Genomic DNA, 6,766 nt, shown 5'->3' on the forward strand with positions numbered 1-6,766 from the left:
GCAGATTCTGTGATCTGACACAGACACAGAAGAAACAGAAGAAGACGGAGAGAGAGAGAAACTTCTGATCTGAGGACGAGCAGAGCGGCTTCAAAAAGGAAGACGAACAATCTGTGTAGGAAAGAAAAAAGTGAACCACAGGGAGCAGACGAACACGTCCAGTTCAGAATCGAGGGTAAAATTATACACTGGGTTCCAAACATTAAAGTCACTCATTTTGTTCTTTTAACCCTTAAAGACCCAGACAACGACCACAACCATCTACTGATCTGAACTGTTTAATACCTGTTGATCCACTAATCCTATTAATCCATGTCAATAATTGGTGTCAAATACAGTTCTTCATCTTTTCATGGTCATTGGATATGACTAGGGATGGGAACTGATAAAAGAATTTAACAATTCCGATTCCATTATCAATTTTGTTTATTGATTCTCATTGGCTGAGGGAATTAAAAGAGTACATACAGGTGTGTCACATAACTGTCTTATATTTCCATCCTGCACCGAAAATAGAACATATACAGTATGTACAAATAATAATAACAGATGATACCGGCCTGGTTTTGGGGGGGGGGTACAGTGAAAGTGAAACTAAGACTGTTTACTAATTCCTGTATCACCACATTTCCACTACATGGAACCAGTTCGACTCTGCTCATCTCCCGTTGTTGTGCACCTCATTTCCTTTCCCCTACCTTCAGAAATTGTATTTGAGGGGGTACGACGTTTGCTGCCCGCACGGAACCGGAACTGGGCCCAGATGACGGCCTGGTGTTCACTCTGCCGCTCTAGATTCACAAGCACCGTTAAGTAGCGGTTAGCGTATTGAATGAACATGATGTGGAGAAAATGTTTGAACAGATTGGAGGGATTCCACCCCTTTAGAAGAAATGGAAGCTTTGACAGTGTTCAACTGGACTGGTGGGGTCTGTTTGGACATGGTGTGGTCTGTCTGGACCTGGTGTGGTCTGTTTAGACCTGGTGGGGTCTGTTTGGACCTGGTGTGGTCTGTTAGACCTGGTGTGGTCTGTTTAGACCTGGTGGGGTCTGTTTGGACCTGGTGTGGTCTGTTTAGACCTGGTGGGGTCTGTTTAGACCTGTGGGGTCTGTTTGGACCTGGTGGGGTCTGTTTGGACCTGGTGTGGTCTGTTTAGACCTGGTGTGGTCTGTTTAGACCTGGTGGGGTCTGTTTGGACCTGGTGGGGTCTGTTTGGACTGGTGGGGTCTGTTTGGACTGGTGTGGCTGTTTAGACCTGGTGTGGTCTGTTTAGACCTGGTGGGTCTGTTTGGACCTGGTGTGGTCTGTTTGGACCTGGTGGGGTCTGTTTGGACCTGATGTGGTCAAAGCCTCCATTCATGCCAGGGTCAGTGTTCTGGTCTTTCCTGATGCTCAGTCTGTCACATAAGTAGAGATGAACGATATGAAAATTTCATATCATGGTTATTGTGACCACAATTATCATGGTTAACATTATTATCCCAGTATTGTTACCTCCAAGGAGGTTCTGTTTTTGTCGGCATTGGTTTGTCTGTCTGTCTGACTGTGTGCAAGATAACTCAAAAAGTTATGGACGGATTTGGCTGAAAATTTCTGGAAATGTTGATACTGGCACAAGGAACAAATGATTAAATTTCGGTAGTGATCGGGTGGGCAGTGATCTGCGCTCTCCAAGTGCTTTTTTAGTTGAAACTGTGCTCAAAATGTTCAAAAAGTACGAATACACACAATGAAATAATTTAACCAAGTTGTATTTTGAAAAACAAACAAACAAATAACCAAATAAATAAAATTAAATAATAGCCACAATGTACTTTCTGTTGGCGGAAACATTCAAATATTAACATATAAACAATCAAATATACACATGTGCATTAAAGATGGAACCTTATGGCCAATGTTTGACCATTTACAGATCAAGTTTGAGTTGTTTGAGTTTCTTTTTCAGAGACAGACAGACAGACAGACAGACAGATAAATAGATAGCACCTGGAACGCTGCTGCTTCTCCAGGAAACGTGCAGTACCATTAGTTTCAAAGTGCGATAATCAAACATGGTATCATGATAATTAGAATTTAACGGTATAAAACTAACCGTGAGGACAGAATTTTGTAACAGAATTTTCACTGTTTATTTACAGATTTTTCCTGTATTTTTAAGATACAGGAAAATATCAATGAAATTATAAAAATAGACTGTGATTTTACATGTCAAATGTAAAATAACATGAAAAAACTAACTGTGAATAACCGTAAAATTTCAATTTTTTAAAAGAATTTTTTTTCTTTTTTCACAGAAAAATACAGTTAAAATACATTTGCAAATGTATCATAATTTCACAAATATTTCTTTTCCATTTATGAGATTAAACTGTTTATTTAAAATTTAATACTGTGAACAATAAATAAATTAATTAAACGATATAAAATTACTGACAATTAACCGTAAAACAAGTATTTGTTCTGTCAGTTTAACCAGACTTGTTGTTAATTGACAAATATCTTGTGTAATTACAGGAGGTTTCACAACAAAATGGTGAATAAATGTATTTTTGTGAATGTATAACATGTATAAGCACCTGATAAACTGTCCAAATACAGTTTTTATCAGTGGATTGGACAACTGAGTCTCACTGAAAATTATATATATATATATAATATAATATATATATATATATATATATATATATATATATATATATAATATATTTATTATTTATAGGTAATTTGGTTGTTTTAATACATGAAAATGTTCTTTAAACATTAAAAAGGAAAAAAAAAAAAGCAAAATCTCATGTAAAGTTAGGGCAAAAAACTGTATTTGAATTATGGAAAATTACCGTATTTTTATGAGATGGTTATTTTCCAGTATTTTTTCAGCACCCCTGCTGCTGGAATAATACCTTTTTTTTTTTTTTTAGTGTGAATGTGGAACCTGAAAGAACATGAGTTTGAGACCCTGCTTCCAAACCCTTTTGGTTTCCCTGAGGTCAAACTGGACCGTTACTGTGAGTCAAACAAAGGGTTGAAACACACAACAGTCCGCCTTAAAACAATCAACTCAACATGCCTGAATGCAACATGAAATGAGCCTTTGCTGAGCTCGTCGTGTTGCAGAGTAAAACCCACCACACCCCACTCTCCCACCCCTCCGCCCCATCCCCACCCCTCGCCCCTCCACCCCCGGCACTTCTCAGTTCGACTGCTCCACCATAAAATGGGTCATCCAGTCTTTTCCTTGCAATTAATTCATGTGATCTCTAAGTTGAATGGAAGCGGGTAGCATCTGTGACTGCAGTGGTGAGGAAGGCATGCAGAGGAAGAGGGGACGCATCCACTGCACCTCACCACCGGGTTTCCATCCACACTATCCACAGCACTGATGGGCTTACTGTTCTGCTATCACATGGACCAATAGACAATTAGAATGACTGTTAGGGCGGGCTGTGCATCGGAGAGAATCTGATGATACGATGCAAATCACAATACTAGGATAACGATACGATATATCACAATTAAGGATGTAAAAATTACAGGTATAATGATAAACTGCGGTAAAATTGCAGATGGTTAGTATTACCGTTTAAATTCTAATTATCATGATAACCGTGTTTGATTACCACACTTTTCCAGAGAAAACACCTATGTAAAGATCTGCTTTTATGTCAAATATTTGTGTATAGTTTTAATTTATTATAATTTTAATTTTCTATACCTAATGTTTGGAACCAATATTCACTTTTAAAGTCTTTGAAAAGGTTCTTTAAGTATCTGTGTGTTACTTATACAATAAATTATATATTTTTCAAATCAGATTTTATATTTTTTTTTGTGTTTTCTGTCCTTTTATGTTTTTATAGTAGGTTAAAGTGAAAAAATAATAGACAGATGAAATAGAGGAAGTTGTGCTGAAAAAACAGATCCCAAACATGTGTACAGTAAACATTTGTTTATATAGTATAGAAAGGCAAAATCAAAAGGACTGAAAAACAGACAAAATAGACTCAGACCACTAAGGGTTAATATTTGAATGTTCTGCAACAGAAGGTGCATTGTACCAATTATTTTATTTATTTATTTTTAATACAACTTGGTTAAATTATTTCAGTGTGTGTATTAGTACTTTTTGAACATTTTGAGCACAATTTCAACAATACCGTGATAATAATGATAACCGTGATAATTTTGGTCACAATAATCGTGACATGAAATTTCATATGTGGTCCTAAATCTGACCCGGACCACTTTCATATGTGGTCCTAAATCCGATGTGTATCTGATATTTTCAATGCGACTTCAGTCTGACCTGCCATGTTGCATTTATCCGACCTTTACGTCATTGAAATGCGACAAACGTCACAGTTCTGCATCCCAGGAGTGTTCCTTCCATAAACACAGTGTGTGTCTGTGTGGTCTCGTATTCCATCAGGACCTCTTTAGTGCATGTGGGTCACTTCAGGACCTCTTTAGTGCATGTGGGCCACTTCGGGACCTCTTTAGTGCATGTGGGTCATTTCAGGGTCACATTCAGTTCAGACTCAAAACTGACAGAAGTCGCATTTAGGGATGATATATGATAACCACATGAAAATTTCATATCACGGTTACTGTGACCAAAATTATCACAATTATCATTATTATCGCAGTATTATTGAAATTGTGCTCAAAATGTTCAAAAAGTACTGATACACACACTGAAATAATTTAACCAAGTTGTATTTAAAAAATAAAAATAAAATAAAATACAATAATTGGTACAATGCACCTTCTGTTGCAGAAACATTCAAATATTAACCCTTAGTGGTCTGAGCCTATTCTGTCCGTTTTTCAGTCCTTTTGATTTTGCCTTTATATACTATAGAAACAAATGTTTACTATACCCATGTTTGGAATCTGTTTTTTCAGCACAACTTCATCTATTTCATCTGTCTATTATTTTTTTCACTTTAACCTACTATAAAAACATAAAAGGACAGAAAACACATAAAAATATATAAAATCAAGTTTGAAAAATTTATATAATTTATTGCATAAATAACACACAGATGCTTAACGAACCTTTTCAAAGACTTTAAAAGTGAATATTGGTTCCAAATATTAGGTATGTACAATCAAAGTTGCAATAAATTAAAACTATACTCAAATATTTGACATAAAAGCAGATCTTTACATAAGGTTTTTTCCCTTAAAAGTGCGCTAATCAAACACAGTTATCATGATAATTAGAATTTAAACGGTAATACTAACCGTCTGCAATTTTACTGTGGTTTATCGTTATACCAGTAATCGTTACATCCCTAGTCGCATTTAATGTGGAATATGAACGAGCACACACAAAAAAATCGTATTTCATCCAAAAATCTGAATTGTGCGTTAGGACCTGCAGTGTGGACGGAGCCCTGGTGTGCACTGCAGAGCTGCAGCGTTCACAGACTCATGTTCAGACTCATGTTCAGGATCCTCTTTGTCCTGTTATGGTCAAACATGAGCAGCGCCAACGCCACGGCCTGAACCCAGGTCACTGCGTTGAACTCTGCTTTTCTATTTTTATATTTAAAAACAGCGGCAAATGAACGATGTTTCATTCATACATCTGAGCTGTATTGTTGTTGTATACTATGAAATTTTGTACATATTAAGAAGTTATTTTTTTTCATATTTTATGGTAGTTTTTATTCTATCCTATTTACCTTTTATATATTTTATATTTGTCCTTTTATCTTTCTCATGCTACAAACACTGAGACCTGGGGAAAAAAATTTCCATCTATCGTGTAGCATCGATTGAAAGGCAAAAAAACTGAGTGAGTCTAAGCAGGGTTCTAACAGTTTTGGCTTTTTCATTCTAGTTTAGTTTTATTTAATTTTGACTTTTTTTTCTCTAATTTAGTTACTTTTAATTAGTTTTCAGAGCAGGTTTGCTAGTTTTTATTAGTTTTGTTTTCTTGTAAGTGCTTAGTTTTAGTTTAGTTTTATTTTTTTCATATCTTTGCCGTCATATTCAAATAAATCCCAGACAGGACTCTGCTTTCTCCCAACTTTAGTCTCCATGTTTCCAGGTAGAGTGGGGACCAGAAGTGACAGACCCTTTAATATCATATGGTGACAGCAGAGAAAATTGCTCGAGCGAAAAAAAAATCGATTTCATATCAACACTGATGAAAAACGAAGGGAATTTTATTCATAATTTTTATCCATTTTAGTTAGTTTTGTAAACACACAATACAGTTTCAGTTAGTTACGTTTTTTTCTTTTAATTCTAGTTTTTATTTATTTCAGTTAACAAAAATGTCTTTACAATTCTAGTTTTCATCTTTTCATTAGTTTTTGTTAACAATAATAACCTCGAGTCTTAGAAGTACGTTAGTCGAAGGAAAATCGTGTCACAGATGAGCAACTACAAATCAGAAAAAAACACGAAAACCTTCTCATCCAGGTGAACAGAGCAGGTGAGAGCTCCTATTAAGAACTGAACATATATGGTCCAGATCCAGTGGAACCACATGGACCCATGTCCTGTTCAATAGTGTCTGTGTTTAAACTCAATAACTGATCTGTTTAATCCATGTATGAACAGGTCTGAGTCAGTACTGTCACATGACACATGGGACAACTGACACAAATAATTCAAATTCTTTATTTATATAAATACCAAATTTTAAATGTTTTCTCTTTATATTTTTCATTTTGACTCGTGTGGTTTTTCTACCTGTCTTGTTGCTGCTGTTACCTGTGAAATTTCCCTGATGGTGGGATAAATAAAGTC

Source organism: Sphaeramia orbicularis, chromosome 14 (genome assembly GCF_902148855.1).
Source record: "Sphaeramia orbicularis chromosome 14, fSphaOr1.1, whole genome shotgun sequence".
Lineage (NCBI taxonomy): Eukaryota > Metazoa > Chordata > Actinopteri > Kurtiformes > Apogonidae > Sphaeramia > Sphaeramia orbicularis.